Source organism: Erpetoichthys calabaricus, chromosome 6 (genome assembly GCF_900747795.2).
Source record: "Erpetoichthys calabaricus chromosome 6, fErpCal1.3, whole genome shotgun sequence".
Taxonomy (NCBI): Eukaryota; Metazoa; Chordata; class Cladistia; order Polypteriformes; family Polypteridae; genus Erpetoichthys; species Erpetoichthys calabaricus.
The window spans coordinates 65786169-65803760 of record NC_041399.2 but is presented as its reverse complement, the minus strand read 5'-3'; the positions used below and the strand labels follow the sequence as shown (position 1 = coordinate 65803760).

The following is a 17592-nucleotide window of genomic DNA, read 5'->3' as shown; positions in this document are numbered from 1 at the left end:
CACGTCCAACTGGGAGGAGGCCCCGGGGAAGACCCAGGACACGCTGGAGGGACTATGTCTCTCGGCTGGCCTGGGAACGCCTTGGAATTCTCCCGGAAGAGCTAGAAGAAGTGGCCGGGGAGAGGGAAGTCTGGGCATCTCTGCTCAAGCTGCTGCCCCCGCGACCTGACCTCGGATAAGCGGAAGAGGATGGATGGATGGATGGATGGATAGATTAGGAAAAGCTTGGTGCATAATATGTGAAATGTGTTAACTCTTCTGTATTATTTACATAATTAGGAAATGAGTTACAGAGAGACAATTGTTTTACAGATACAATCCTACCAATGTGTATCTCTCATCTTCATTGCTTTCGATATAAGGTTTTAAGAGTTTTTTCATACAGTCAAAGTGAATAACATTTATAATAACAACAACATTCATTTCAATCTAATGTAGCTTAAACATTGCAATTATTTTTTTATCAAGTTTACCTGAGTATGTACTGTGCTCTGTTCCTTACAATCAAGAGGACTGTGTAGAGGTACGTAATTAATCAAGACAGAGTGAATCGTCAATTGTCTGCACATTGTCGCAAACCAACAATCAGAGAGCCAACCGAGCAAACCATTTGTTAAACAGCAGCCATGATCAAATCTTTCACGCAGGCCTATTGTACTGTTGCTGCTGTCACAAAGCAATCAGTATTCCAGCTAGATTTCCATTCCACATTTGTTAAAAAAAAAAAAAGAAATGAAGTATTTTTATTTGAGGTATACACTTTCTCGGTGTTTCTTTACCACTGGGTCAGGTTGTTGCAGGTGAATGACAGGTTGTTGTGATTGGTTCACAAGTCAGTCACGGTTTGTCACCTTAGCGATTGACAGCGCTGTGTGACATGTTGCTCCATTTCTAAGTTAGCTTGTTTCATGAACAGTGGCCCCTTCCCCACTCTTCCAATCGCACTTGTTTCACCGAAGGAGAATCCCCCCTCTGTTCTGATTGTGCTCATTTCACTGAGGGGTCGGTTTGCATTGGCTACTAGTGGGTTGTCGATGAAATTAAAACAGCTAAACTGCATCTGCATGTATAATTAGCCCTTTGCCCAGCTATGATCTCAAGACAAACCTTAAAGGATACCCTTAAATCTACTTCTCGTATTGGAATTAGACCCCATTAAATAATAATAACTAAATATTTATTATTGTTTACAAGACATTTTTTTCTTCTTGTTGGAAGTAAAAAGTGTGAAGTATCTGAAAAGATACAGGGGAAGCTGACTCGAAGCCACAACTTCAAACAATGGAATGAGCCAGTCCCATGTTCTGCTTCATGGCATGGCCAATGTGTGCTCCAAGATTGGATCTATATTTAATTTGCTTATTTTTAGTTTGAGGCCATTTGTTGCATTTTGTTAATGGTATTTGTTCCGTCTGTGTCTTTTGTTGTTTGAAACGTGGTGGGGCAGTGATTAACATTGCGGCCTCACAGCTCAGATCACATTTTTGACTGTTTTACCATTATAGTCCACACAAAGTTCAGTTCCTCCTTCCCCATTGACTTCAATGCATTTCGTTGACCACAGCAAAGTTCCTAAACATTTTTGTGATTTTGTTGAATTCATGGCAAAGCAAACTCTGTGGTATTTGATCATCACTAATCATGACCTTATGACCCAGAGGGAATTTAAAGCAATGATGCCTTCCTCCATGGTGCCCAAGATTTTGGATTCAGTTTTACAAGCAAACATTCATCGTATTAGGAGATAGTCTCTCTATTATATAAAAAAATCCTGAGACGAGACAAAACATTTTTCAAGAGATTTTTTTCAAGTCCCGCTAGACAAGACTTTGGCCATGAGATTTTTTCAAGTCACACCCTCCTCTCAACCATGTTCAACTATGCACACAGTCCTCTCACCTTTCATTCGTGTAAATACTTTTGACAGACACAGTCCCTGCTCTCTCAGCTCTTATAAATTTTAATGTTTTCCTCACTTTAAATCCCCAATTAAAGAAGATGTATTACAGTGCATCCGGAAAGTATTCACAGCACATCACTTTTTCTACATTTTGTTATGTTACAGCCTTATTCCAAAATGGATTAAATTCATTTTTTTCCTCAGAATTCTACACACAACACCCCATAATGACACAATGAAAAAAGTTTACTTGAGGTTTTTGCAAATTTATTAAAAATAAAAAAATTGAGAAAGCACATGTACATAAGTATTCACAGCCTTTGCATTGAAGCTCAAAATTGAGCTCAGGTGCATCCTGTTTCCCCTGATCATCCTTGAGATGTTTCTGCAGCTTAATTGGAGTCCACCTGTGGTAAATTCAGTTGATTGGACATGATTTGGAAAGTCACACACCTGTCTATATAAGGTCCCCACAGTTGACAGTTTCATATCAGAGCACAAACCAAGCATGAAGTCAAAGGAATTGTCTGTAGACCTCCGAGACAGGATTGTCTCGAGGCACAAATCTGGGGAAGGTTACAGAAAAATTTCTGCTGCTTTGAAGGTCCCAATGAGCACAGTGGCCTCCATCATCCGTAAGTGGAAGAAGTTCGAAACCACCAGGACTCTTCCTAGAGCTGGCTGGCCATCTAAACTGAGCGATCGGGGGAGAAGGGCCTTAGTCAGGGAGGTGACCAAGAACCCAGTGGTCACTCTGTCAGAGCTCCAGAGGTCCTCTGTGGAGAGAGGAGAACCTTCCAGAAGGACAACGATCTCTGCAGCAATCCACCAATCAGGCCTGTATGGTAGAGTGGCCAGACGGAAGCCACTCCTTAGTAAAAGGCACATGGCAGCCCGCCTTGAGTTTGCCAAAAGGCACCTGAAGGACTCACAGACCATGAGAAACAAAATTCTCTGGTCTGATGAGACAAAGATTGAACTCTTTGGTGTGAATGCCAGGCGTCACATTTGGGGGAAACCTGGCATCATCCCTACAGTGAAGTATGGTGGTGGTAGCGTCATGCTGTGGGGATGTTTTTCAGCGGCAGGAACTAGGAGACTAGTCAGGATAAAGGGAAAGATGACTGCAGCAATGTACAGAGACATCCTGGATGAAAACCTGCTCCAGAGCGCTCTTGAACTCAGACTGGGGTGAGGGTTCATCTTTCAGCAGGACAACGACCCTAAGCACACAGCCAAGATTCAAAGGAGTTGCTTCAGGACAACTCTGTGAATAACCTTGAGTGGCCAAGACTTGAATCCGATTGAACATCTCTGGAGAGATCTTAAAATGGCTGTGCACCGACGCTTCCCATCCAACCTGATGGAGCTTGAGAGGTGCTGCAAAGAGGAATGGGCGAAACTGGCTAAGGATAGGTGTGCCAAGCTTGTGGCATCATATTCAAAAAGACTTGAGGCTGTAGTTGCTGCCAAAGGCGCATCGACAAAGTATTGCGCAAAGGCTGTGAATACTTATGTACATGTGATTTCTCAGTTTTTTTATTTTTAATAAATTTGCAAAAACCTCAAGTAAACTTTTTTCATGTTGTCATTATGGGGTGTTGTGTGTAGAATTCTGAGGAAAAAAATTAAATTAATCCATTTTGAAATAAGGCTGTAACATAACAAAATGTAGAAAAAGTGATGCGCTGTGAATACTTTCCGGATGCACTGTATGTCCAAATCTTATTGAAGAATTTCATGACAAAAGGTTATCAACAGAAAAATTGAATACATGGGCAATCCTAGCACAGAGAAATAATAAAGTCAAATGAATTAACGCCAAAATTGTCAATTGGTTACACTGCAGATTGGTTAAATGCGTATCAATATACTAGCTGAAACAATTGGTGGTGATTGTGCGGAAGATGAAAACATCAACTTACAATATCCCAAAGAATATCTACAACCGTTAACACCGTCCAGTCTTCCACCGCACAAATTACTGTAGAAAGAAGGATATATCCAAGAAAGGTAATATCGTACATCTTTGGTGGATAACATTAGACAACAAAGGAGATCTTGATATGCCATTCGTATTAAAACGTTAACAGTTTCCCTTTAGAATCGCTTTCGCAAAGACAATTAACAAATCTCAGAGCCAAACATTCAAAAAAGTAATTTTATTTAATAGAGAGAGAGAAATGAAATTCAATCACGGGCAGTTATACATTGCATTGTCACGATGAAAGTCCAAACACAGAATCAAAATTCAATGTGATATTGACGAGAATTTAATTTAAAAAATTGTTTTTACTGAAGCTTTACAGTAAAAGTGTAAGTTTAAAAAGTATCTGTGTGTTAATTTCAAAGCCTAACAGAAAGAAATCGTATTATGCAATAAATAACTCTAATGCAACATGAAACATAATTTACTTTCAAATTATTATATTTTATTATTTTTTAATATGGTTAATTACCCACTGCAATGTAAAATAGTTAGTCTTATTATGTATATGTAACAATTCCCATGAAAATAACAATCTGTTTAAATTGTACATCCGTATCCCCATAAGCAAGTGGCAGAACCACAAAAAAGCTAGCACATCGCACAGGCCCGGGGGTTGGCAAGCGAAGCGAGCAGAGGGCAATGTCCCCTAGTTTTTCTTAAAAGATATTTAGGGCAAAATGTTTTTGTATGCTTACTTTCTGACTTTAACTTTAGATAACATTCTAGTTTTAGATATTTCAGTTTTGTTTTTATCTTGGATCCAGTATTTTCCATACTTTACTTGTGTTTTCTTGTCAAAACACAAAATACTTTTTCTTACCTCTGTAACCATTTTTTATTGATAGCTTGAAGTCTGCTTCACTGGCATAGTATGTACCACGGGTAGTCCTTCAGACTGGGGTAATGGTAGTAGTTACAAGGAGTCATGTCAGGGGAAATGACTGGGTATACCATCTCTTCTAAACAATTTTGCAGAGTAGCCTTTTGCAGCATTTTAAATGTTAGCAGGGGAACGGTTGTTAAGTAGAAAGGGGATGGTTGACAGCAACTTTTCCCTGACTGACTCTTACAGATGCCAAAGCAAATAAAAGTAATTGACCGTTAATGTAGGTCTACACCTCAACATCATAATAATTGTGCTCATGATGTTCCTTGGACTGGCCTGTACCTTGAATTTCTTTGGTGTTTGAGAATTATCTTGCTTCCATTGTTCCAACTGATTTTTGAACTCTAGGTCATAGTGACGTATCAAAATTTTGAACCAAATTATGAAACACTGCTTAAATTATTCCCAGTACAAATTAATTAGTTCACAGTTTTCCTTGGCACCACTGAATTTGATGATACATTTCAGGATTTACATTTCTGGCCACTTAGCATGCATAGACCTTGCTCTTTTTAAATTGTTCTTGAAGAATGGGTTCAACTAACCCTAATATTTTCATCGCTCTTCAGTTCTCCTTTACGATTCGCTCCACGGGGGAAACATTTTCATCTGTCATCAATGCTGATGACAAGTCAGACTTTGGGTCATTTTCGGGAGATGTCATGCCACAATAGAATTTTGCAGGCTATCTCTTCAATGCAGCATATCATTTGGTCTGCCTCTGTTTTTATTTTTTGATTTAATGTAAATGAGTTTCTCTTCTAGTGGTAGGAATTCAATGATAGCGCAGTAGTTCATTTTGAGATTCCCGGCACCCTGTCAACTTGGTTCTGAAAGAAATAACATACACTATAAAAACACAAATACTAACCACCCATAATTCAGATATTATAGTACATAGAAGCTAATCTTTTTCCACTTACAAAATCAGCACCATAGAATACCTCTTTCAACTTCTGGCTCAAAACATTTTGATTACCCCCTTATATTTTAGACTAATCCAGGTATGTACATACTCAGAGAAAACCCTTGTTCTTAAATGTTTCCTTAACACAAACAAGCCTTATACAGTAATATATCTTTCCTTCTTTTTTTGTTAAAATGAAAGAAAGCCATAAAGAGAGGAATTTATCCTGCTGAGATAAACAAGAGTATAACAGTCTTGACTGCAGTCTTTCTCACTTTCTCCCTCTCTTATTATTTCTGTTAGCTACATTGTATATGTGCTATGAGAGAAATGGGAAGGGTGTTTGCAAACTACATGTCAGGGGGCCACATTTTGTTGTTCTTCATCTTACCAATATATGGAAAATGAATAACACTTTTGCAGCAGGATATGGAGACACAGCTTGTTAAGGGGGTCTCAGACTGCATGTTAAGAAAAGCAGACTCTTTTAACAGTATTGGAAAAACACACACATTTTTGGTGATTAGTTTGTTAACCTTTTAGACACAAAATGTAAGCCAAACTCAATAATTTGTTTATGAATTATTGTGCCAGCAAGAGAATGACTACTGTAGTTTTTTTTTTAATTAAAGGTATTGAGACCATAGGTAACTAATATACTGCAGAATTTTCTATACTGACAAAACAGAAATATGTACTGAGTTTGCTATGGAAAGTTTCAGCATAAGAAGCCTGTATGATCTAATCTAACATAAACAAAAACAATAAAGAACATCTTTGCTGTAACTACTTGAAAAGATGAGCAACGACAGCTGTCACCACCTAAAAAAATTAAAACTTCATCCACAGTTAAAACAGAACTGGCTACCCACTGGGCAAATTTCAATGACAGATGCAGGGATTCCTTTCTTCAACAGATGCTAAGGCAGAGCTGCCAGTTGAGTCTCTTAATATACAATATGTACTGGCAACAGACCTTCAACAAACAATACTGCTTTCCCTAGATCATGCATTAGAAGTGTATAACAGCCCTGCACTTAAGTTAAATTACATATGCAAGGTGAGAGAATCAAATAATGATATAGTGTACATCCTGCACTGTCGTGCTTCGGTGTTGTAAGGTAGTCCTCAATTTTTGACATGCCAAATCATAATTACAGTAAAACACAAACTAAAACCCCACATGTAAGTGTAACATGCTTTACCTTTACCCTTCCACAATGTTTGCATGACATTTCAGACTTTGCTTGTGCAAATTTTTCTTCATAATGTTCAACACAGAAAGCTTTGCCATATTTTTCCCCATGGAAAGTGCCACATAAACCATGGATTGATTGCAACATATGTGAAGTGTAATTATGCAGTTGGTACTTTGTTTACAATAGAACAATAGTGTATTGGATATTTAGTACAATGGAAAAACACACAAAATGCATTTATCCATTTACAATACAATACAATACAATTTATTTTTGCAAAGCCCGCAATCTTTTGACAGCCCCCAGCCTTGACTCTCTAAGAAGACAAGAAAAAACTACCAGAAAAAAATCCTTGAAGGGAAAAAAATAGAAGAAACCTTGGGAAAGGCAATTCAAAGAGAGACCCCTTTTGAGGTAGGTTGGGCGTGTGGTGGGTGTCAAAAAAAAGCTAAATACAATACAATACACAGAACAGAACACAAGTAATCCTCAATACACTAGTACAACAGTAATATTACAAGTACAGAGCAATATTCAGCAGCAGATGATATCACATAATAGGATTCAGATTTGTTCAGAGTCCTGGAGACTTTGGCCATCAAACTTCCTCTCCCAGATGGCCATTCCAACTGCTGGGCCAGCCAATCTGATACAAGGACCCTTCTACCCGAATATTCTAGTGCTCATCAGGGATGACTTTACCTTAGGCAGGCAAACGACTTGACAGTAGGGTAGTGGCACCAAGTGCCACATTTAAGTACCGAGAAGAGAAACAGAATAGGTGAGAGGTTGGTAACAAATTATAACTATCATATTACTTATGTTTTAGTGCTAATAACCAACAACAGAGATGCAGTCTATACAGTTAATCAGCAGCTAGTCAGGATATGCTAAACTGAAGTAGTGAGTCTTCTGCCGGGATTTGAAAGCTGAGACCGAAGGGGCATCTGTTATAGTAGTAGGCAGACCATTCTACAGTTTAGGGGTCCTGTAACTAAAAGCTCGACCTCCCATTGTTATTTTATTAATCCTTGGAATCAAAAGCAGACCGGCATCTTGAGATCTTAATGTGCACTCTGGTTTGTAAGTAATGATAAGTTCAGATAAGTTAGCCAGACCTTGGCCATTTAATGTTGTATATGTTTAAAAGGAGGATTTTGAAATCTGTCCTAAACTTAACCGGAAGCCAGCATAAGACATAAGAATTTAAGAACTGGAGTTATGTGTTTGTATTTTCTTGTTCTTGTAATAATTCATTTGGTCTAAAAGAAAGGTATAACTGGGTGTCATCTGCGTACAAGTGAAAATTAACATTATGCTTTCTAATGAAAGATCCCACTTTCTCCATTACAGGTTTGTGTGGAGCTGGTGTAGCACAGTAAGAAAACATGATCAGGAAATGGAATTAGACGCAAGACTGTTGAGACAGGTAGGGGTCTACACTGGAGAGTCAAAAATAAGCCAGAATGAACTAATCAGAAATGAGATCCAAATATCAAAGTCAAAAAAATAAAGCAAAAAGTTCCTAACACGTAGTTGGTAATACCTTTTAGCTGCCTCTAGCAAATAAACCAGAATGTGAGATGAAATCCAGAGTCCAGGGAGCAGAGCAAAGGTCCTAACAGTCTTCTAATGCAAGCAAGAACGTGGCAGAGAGGTTTTTAGAGAATCATCTTCAATCCAATACATAGATGCTACTAAGATGCCATCTTGAATAAGGACCCTGTCACACGTGTGTTTAGGAGACAACTAAAGGGCTTAAATACATGTGATTCCATGCCAGACCAGGGGGTGGCGAAGTGCACTAATTTTCCCTCTCGATCTTTTGCAGACCATTCTAGGGAAATCCCACCCGGCTCTGGGGCAGCCAATGACGTCATTTCCGGTTCCGCTATTGATGACATCACTTCCTTCGCTGGCCTTTAAAGCCGCCATCTTCTCTCAAGAGAATTAGTTCTGTTTTGGACTCAGTTGAATGAACATGTTTTTGTTTAAAAATCAGTTTTGCAGCGGGGAACAATTATACGGGTGGCTTCCCCAAACCTTCTCAATGTTGTATGGTCGTTTTTGTGACAACCCTGTGATGGAAGACATTACCAGGTATTGGGATCATATGCCTCACAACAGCATTTCATTACCAACAACAGTATGGCTACAGCCAAGGAACTGAATATAGTGACAGAATTCGTATTTTATCCGAAAACTAAGTTGTAATGTTTTTATAAATCCAGAAATGCATTTCGAGACAAGAAAATTTAAAATCAGCTGAAGCCATCCCAAAAGACATAAACAAGTCCTAAATAGCATACCAATCATCTGAATGGTACATTTCAAGGTCCCTCATACAAAATCAATTTTATAGTTACTAATCATCCAGTGTGAAAAATAGGGGCCACTACTGAGCTGTCTTTGAACCCAAATAATTCCAGTGGAGGCCGAAATATAAAACAAAAAAAGCGGGCTCATTGAAAGGGAAAAGTAATAATACCAGGTGAACAAGAAATGTTAAAAGGAAAGAAAACATAACAAAAGCTATTGCTCTAAAGTAAAGTTTCTTAAACTATGGGTCGCAATCCACAATGAGTCACAGGTTACTGCCACTGGCTCGCGTAGGGCCGAAACTCACCATTATATTTAATGGGAATGAGTTGCATAAGATTTGCGTAGTGTTTTGTGATGCATTGTTGCAGGTTGTTTAAGCAATCTCGATTCTCCAAGGTTGAAACTCCACCACTCACTAATGTGACTGTTCGTGGTGTTTCTCTGCGGGAGACCCCTACCAATCTGATTGTCATCATGGACTGAGACTATGGAATGCACTAATGTTGGCAGTTACACACTACAACGTGAAATATCTCTTACCACCACAGGGGGTAGATAGTCTAACTTGTTCACAACTCCCTGCTTACTTTCCATTTACCTTCCTCTCACCAACACTCACGCTCTACATCCATATCTTCCTTTTTTCCATCACTGGAGAGTTTAGCAATGTCAAACATATGTACTGCAAGCTCAACTACTATGTAGTTGCAAGATGTTTTTAAACCCCAGCTAGTAACTACTTCTAGTATGCACATTTATGGTGTCCTGAGTACAAAGTAGATGCCATGGGGCTGTATTCCTAAGTTATCACTAAGCTACCTCGTAATTCTGTGACCATACTTCTGTAAACACATACAGGAGAGCCAAATAGTCCAGTGGAGCCCACAAGCAAGATCAAGGAATACCATGCTGCCCTCTATTGAGTTAATACATCTCCCAATATATTTGTGGTCATTCACCATTTCCTTTCTGTAAACCCTTGGAGAACTGAAAAGGCCCATTGTTCATCCAGTCTCAGCCACTGCTAAGTAAAACCTGGTGTGCTCCTTGCATTAATAATATAACTCACATACTCACATGTACAATCTTCTTCTTTCAGCTGCTCCTGTTAAGGGTTGCCACAGCGGATCAGAAAACAAAATGCTGGGGAAAAAAACAGACAGAATTTAGGCCATGATTGATAGCTCTGTATAAATCCTGTCCATTCATTTTCAGAACACTTCTATGCTTCCACACCCCCAACTCCTATACAGTATATTGTTTTAAAGTCAGGTCACCGATTTCATGATTCCTGTGGAGTGGCGAGAGAAGAAACCTTAAGCATTCAACTCTGATGAGACAGATTGAGTGTGGGTACATTATGTGTTTTTTTTTTTAATAGAACTTGCTCTTAAGAAATTTTCCTTAGCCTCTCCTCTTCTTACACACTGCTCTTCAGTAATATCACAACAGTCATTTCCTATCTATTTTTTCACATGAATAAATGACTGGTTCTGCTTGTATTGCTTGTAATTGTTAAACAATTACATAGGAAAATTAGTGAATTAAAAGGAAATGGCAACTGCGTGGTTTGGAATTGATCCAGACTGGCATCAGTTCACATGTAAATATTTAATGGATACCAGACATCCCAAAAATCTCTTTGATATTGCTTGGTTAGCCGTCATCAGGATATCCAATTAATCAGAAGGAGCGGATGCTTGCACGGTACTAAGTTTTGGCATCCACGCAATAGGGAATGACCGATAAGCTAAGAAACCTTTGCCAGAAAGGTCTGGCAGTGATCACCTTTTCACCTGAGTCAATGCATACGGACCATTTATGGAGACATTCAACTTGAGATTTACCACTGCATAAGCAGGATCAGCTGAGGTGCATATGGCTTTAGGTTGCATTTACCAAGTACCAGATGTGATCCAGTCTGACTGCAGAGATGGGAACATAAAAATGAAAAAAAAAACACGTCTTCTTGTGAGCACAGCTATCTTTAAAGTTTTAAAAGAAGTTTTTAGCTTTTGTCATGCTGAGATAATACTTTATAACTTGTGAATGAAGCTTATTAGAATATTACACTGCACAAATGGATTTGGGTCAATATTTTATAACCACTGAGTACTTTCAATGCCACTCTATTATTTTTCAAGATGCAGCTTTTCTCCATGTGGGAATAAGATGTGCATAATTATCTTTCAAGCACACTAGTTAATCGCTTATGCACTAAAGGAATTGTTTCAATGTTAAAGTGCACACAATGGATCAAAACTAGGAAGAAGCTTTCGGTGTTTGGCCCAAGATAATACTCTTTACTGTTTGTTGTTCAATAAACTACTTTAAAACAGCACTTTGCTTTTAATTGTAGCCTTTGCTAGACACAGTTTTTACAGTATATCAAAGCTGCTAGTCACTAGATTTAAGGCATCCACCATTTCTGTGAAAAGTAAAATGCAGATATCTCAGGAATACCTCCTTCTCTGTTCAATATAAGGATATGGAATTACAAAAATCTTCTTTGGTTGCAGCTTTTCTTCTGAAAGTATTGCGTTCTGTTTGTTAACTGTAGTTTCACAGCATGTTATCAGTAAGTGCTGTTAGGCAGCAACTGGTTACTCAAATAAAAACAAGTAAAGGTCAACTTTTCAGCATTCATACAGAATGCAGAATACATGAATTTCACTCTTAAATATGCTATACTGGTGCATGACTCTTACTTTCAGCAAGGAGTTGATGGCATCATCATAGACATTTTGAACCTTGGCTGCTGTATTTTACTGTGTAGAAGTGGTAGCCATTGCCCTGTACATCTCCTGGGGCCCCATGCATAACGCCGTGCGTAGAATTCGCACTATAACATGACGTAAGCACAAAAGCGGACATGTGCTTACGCACAAAAAAATCCAGATGCATAAATCTGTGTGAACGCCAACTTCCACGTTCTTCCGCTCCATAAATCCTGGTCAGCATGAAAAGTAACGCACGTGCATGTGCCTGCTGTCCCGTATCGCAAGTTTATAGTGAGGTGATTTAACTTATGAGTACAAACAGTTCTACAACTGTCGATGGACTGATTGATTGTGTTTATAGTTCTTGGGATGAAACTGTTTCTGAACCGCAACGTCCGTACAGTAAAGGCTCTGGAGCGTTTGTCGTATGAGAGCAGTTCAATAGACAGCATGGCTGGGGCAGCATGTGCTTGATGCTGTATACCGATATTTCTCTTTCTGATCAGCTACTGTACATCTGTGATTCCCCACTCAGATACAGTGATATAAATATGGAAAAAGATGATCTGCTGTGGCAACCCCTAATGGGAGCAGATGAAAGAAGAAGAAGAAGAAGGTGCAGTGAGAGTAACAACGCTAAAGCAGCTATTGTATGTAGAATATGTTGACCATTCTGTGGACCATTATATTGTTACAGGTTAATTAAAATCAGATGCATTAAACTAATAAACAATATGCGGTTAATTTCAATGTATTTATAAAGCCGCGTGGATGTGAATCTAAAAAAGAAAGGGCATCCACACAGGAACAGTAGCACTACTTTGACGCTGGGTGCCGCCAGTCTGTAAAACCGAGCGGAGAACTTGCGTACGCCAGGGTATGAGCTACTGTGGAAATGTGCGTGGCTTTACGCCAAGTTTAGGTTTTATACATTGCGATTTGAACGTGGAAACATTCTTACACAACATTTTTGTGCATGCGCACCGTTTATACATGAGGCCCCTGGACCTCAGTGTAAGGCTGTCCCTCTCTTTTGTCATTTCCTAACTTTAAATTGCTGCCTTTCTGTCCTTCCCAAACAACATCTTCCACACAAACCATAGTCAGTCTCCATCAGGAGGAGCTATATTTGCCAACCTTGTCTTCTGATATCTTAAATCACAATGCAATTGATTATTTTGTATTTTATACTTGTAATTACAGTAATTTAGATCAGTGTATATAGATCTTCAATCTTTTTCAGTTGAGCAGTGCCAAAAAAGCACAGTTAAACTCAAGTTAAACATGAAAACCTTCAAAGGTGTGAATACATTTTATGGGGACTACATGCACAATGTATGCAGTATTTCTACCGCTTTACCATTTTTGTGTACTACTGCAGGTAGATAGATAGATAGATAGATAGATAGATAGATAGATAGATAGATAGATAGATAGATAGATAGATAGATAGATAGATAGATAGATAGATAGATATGGACTGGTATAAATGAGCCAAATTAGCTGAAAGTCCTCAGTGTTACTTTGTCAGGGAGAGGATGTGCAGCATTGTTCATAATGGCACTCTGTTTTGTTTTAATTCTGTCCTTCGCTACTACCTCCAGGGGGTCCAGAGTGTGTCCCATAATTGAGCCTGCCATTTTAATTAGCTTGTTAATTTGGAGGGTTCCTCTGGATGTGATATTACCAGCCCAGCACAACACAGCATAAAAACCGCACTGGCCATCACAGAGTTGTGGAAGATGTGAACGATGTCACTACCCAAATGCCTACACTACCCTTTCTTGTACAGTTCCTCTGTGTTATGAAACCAGTCCAAGCTGTCATTGTTGGTACTTGTAGATGTGCACCACCTCTACATCCATTCCCTGAATAGTGACTGGGCATAAAAACTCTTTTGGTATGTCAAAAGTCAATGACCAGTTCCTTGGTTTTGCTGATGTTAAGATGCAGACAATTCTCTTTGCACCAAGAAACAAAGTTCTTCACCTGACTCCTTTTCTCTGTCTCACCGCCCTTATTGATACACCCAGTAAGTGCAGAATCATCAGATAATTTCTGCAAGTGAAATAACCTGGTGTTATATTTATAGTCTGAGGTGTACAGAGTAAAGAGAAAAGAAGACAGGACTTTTCCTTGTGGTACTACCATGTTACTCATATCTGTCTCATATGCTCATCATCCTGCTAATCTCTAGTGTATCTCTTAACAGGGATGGATGAATGGCATTGAAAACATTGGAAAAATTAAAAAACATAATCCTCACAGTGCTGCTAGCTATGTCCAGGTAGAATTAGCTGCAGAGTAGATAAATAATTGCATCCTCCACTCCAATCTTTGTTCAATAGGCAAACTGCAGTGGGCCCAGGTGGTCTACTCAAATAGTTCCCAACCAACCTGCTCTTCATGATCTGGCATAAAAGTGCCACTGGTCTGTAGTCATTAGGTGAAGAGGCATCTGCTTTCTTTGAAAGAGATACAATACAGGATTCTTTCTACAGCAGCAGCACTTTTGGAAGAATTTGGGACAGACTGAACAGGTGCCAGATGATACCACAAAGCTGATCTGCACAGGACTTAAGAACTTGAAAAATGACTCCATCTGGTCCCATGGCTTTTCCTGTGTGTAGCTTCCTCAGTTTGTCTCCTCACTTTGTCTTCAGTTATGGGCAGCCAAAACAGATGGTCAGACTCATCACTGGCCATTCCAGTTGAAACTGGAGTTGTTGATATAGTAGAGATGTTGTGGGGTGACTGCTCATTGGCAGAAGATGACAAGGAGGAAAAATCTGTTACAAATTTGGTTCAAGGTATTAGGTTTGTCCTCATCTTCTTCTAGCACCTGAGCCCTGGATTGCTAGAGTCCAGTAATTATGCCCTTTCAATTCCAGACATACGGTATTCTGGGTGAGTTTATTTTCTGTTTTAGTTTTGTGACCTTCCTTCCACTCGGCTTTTTTTAAACGCTCACTGGGCATCCTTCAGAATCCTTTTTACCACCAGATTTGAATGCTCCCCTTTCCTCAATTTGGAGACTTTTTTAACTCCTTAGCAATCCAGGGCTGTTGTTTGAAAAGCAACAAACTGTTTTTGAGGGTACCACTATGTCAAAACAGAAGTTAATATTGTCCATGATACAGTGACTGAGTCTGTCAAAATCATCACAATGTGACTTGCATATCATTTCCCATTCGGTATTTTGGAAAGTAATCATTCAGAGCCGATTCTGGCTCCAGGCCCCATTTCCTCACTATCCTGCTGGTAACAGGTTGCTGTCTAATAACAGGTTTGTAGTGAGGAATAAGATAAATCAGGTTGTGGTCAGATCAGTCCAGATGTGTAAGAAGATTACACTTAAATGCATATTTACATTTGAATAGAGCAGGTTCAGCTTGTTATTTCCTCAAGTGGAACATGACATAAAGTGATGAAAATGTGTTATTATTCCTGACAAAATCCCCACATATTATAACTACAGGGTCAGAATAAGTCATCATTAGAGTGTTGACGACAGAGTGAATCATTTCTGTTGCTGAATCCACATTTGCAGAGGGAGTAATATAAACATTGCTAAGGGGGATGTAATTTATCTCTCTGAACAAATAATCTGGGCAATTTCTGAGAACCAGAATTTCAATGTCTCATTAAGAGCTTTATGATGAAGTTCAGGAGCTCAAAAAGTCACAGGTCTTGTCGATGTGCAGATATTTATCTGTACACTGAGCCTTGCTGAAATAAAAAAAAAAAAGGAAAGGGTATCTAAAATTGTTTCCAACCAAAACTTAATTAACAGGGCAACGATTTTTTTTTTATATGATCCAAGATGTCACATAGTGGAAAATTTCGTCTTTTCTTGATGATGAAGGAACACTAAAGATCTCCATAACAACTACTCCATCGAAGGAAAAGTGACACCAGAAATACGGGGAACCTTGGGATTATATGGGATTCACTGCACTTCATTTCAGACTTTTTAGAATGTACAATAATTATGATATCCTGTAAAATAAAGATAATCAGTTAGCCTAGAACTATGACTTTGCCTGTTAGAACCAACTATGGACCATCCATACTTTATTTTTTCAAGGAATACTGTAAACAGGACTTTTTGTTTTCCATCTACTCCAACATCAACATAGCCGTATTTTAAATATAATATTAACAGGGCTTCATATTTCATGATTTGTTTATGTTAATCATTAAGCTTCATTCTGTTTTACTGTGTGTTTAACAGTTTATATATATAACAGTTTATATATACATATATATGTGTGTGTGTGTGTGTGTGTGTTAAATGATTTAATAATGTATTGTTAATGCATTATGGTTGTCTATATGTGTAAGGACTCTGATCCTGTATTCAGTGAAAATTACTCAAAAAAATAAAGTTAGATCAACTAAATGCTCTGTGGTACTGTACCTGTATGCCCCTCAAGATGACTACAAATGTTCCTACTGCCCCCAATACAAAGACAGTTCTTCCACCAGTCTATGTACTTTAGGTCCCAAGCATAAGTTCCTCCAGGATTCTCACTGCACAAGACTGAGATACTTCCACTTATTAGCCTGACAGATGACAAAATGAGGACTTCCCCTAGTGACTGCTTCTGGGACCTTTCTTGTTTTCACTCTCAGGTTCTTCTGAGTTAGCTTCCTCTATCTAACCTGTATTTGTGTTCAGGTCTGCTTTATAACATTATCAGAATACCTAATGTGATAGGTACCAAGTAACCACTTATGTTCTTTTTTAACGGAGGAGAGGCGGAAATGTCAAAACCAACTATACACCTGTTGCTTGTAACCTTTTACCTGTCTCATTGTCCATATTGTAACCCATGTATTCAACCCTAGGGACCTCTAATCACAAGCTGCTTGATGACTGGTGCTGTCTTTATTTCCAAATCTTTACTTCAATCACCAATTGAAGTTTTTTCAAAAGCATCTTCTTGAACCCTTAAGGGATCGCACCTACACAAGGAATGAACAATCTAGCTCTTGGTGCTTTAACTCTTCATTCACTTCACAGTTTGACATCCGTGGCAGAGTGACTGGCACTGAGCAGGCTCCTGTCAATCATGGAGAATCCACTGCATCCACTAAACAGTATCATCTCCAGACAGAGGAGCAGCTTCAGCGACAGACTGCTGTCAATGTCCTGTTCCACTGACAGACTGAGGAGGTCGTTCCTCCCCCACACTATGCGACTCTTCAATTCCAAGTAAAAGTAATGAGATACTGATAACCATTCCTCTCCCAGCTGTCTTCTTTTCTTGCAGGTTATGTGGTCTCAAGTAAAATGAAGATACAATGAGAGAAAGATAGAAAAGTCTTTTGTAGTTTTTAAATAATAAAAGTGCCCATCAGCTGTGTTGCACCAGAGCAAAATAATGTCACCAACAAGTGATATTTCTAAATTCAGTTTGTCTTCATCTCCATTCTTTTTTTCACAGTGTATCTTAGAAGGTAAATTGGAATAAAAAATTTTATATGGTAAGGTGAGACTAATGCTCCTTAAGGAGCTTAGGCTATAAAATCTAAAGGCACAACAAAACTAGAAAGTAACTCAGTCACTGCACTCCAACTGTGTATGCTAGTGCTGTTAAAATACACTTTAATATTGGGCTGAACAGGTCACAAGTGACTGGTAGATGATTGACAATACAGTGCG

The 17592-nt window shown here is 38.8% G+C and overlaps 1 long non-coding RNA gene across 1 annotated transcript; it reads left to right on the top strand.

Moving 5' to 3' along the window:
* Window positions 1–7185: 7185 nt before the first annotated feature.
* LOC127528458 (uncharacterized) lies at window positions 7186–17326 on the top strand. The gene is made up of 3 exons (XR_007935353.1): window positions 7186–7296; window positions 8236–8311; window positions 17201–17326. It is a non-coding gene; the product is annotated as an uncharacterized LOC127528458 (long non-coding RNA).
* The last annotated feature ends 266 nt before the right edge of the window (window positions 17327–17592 follow it).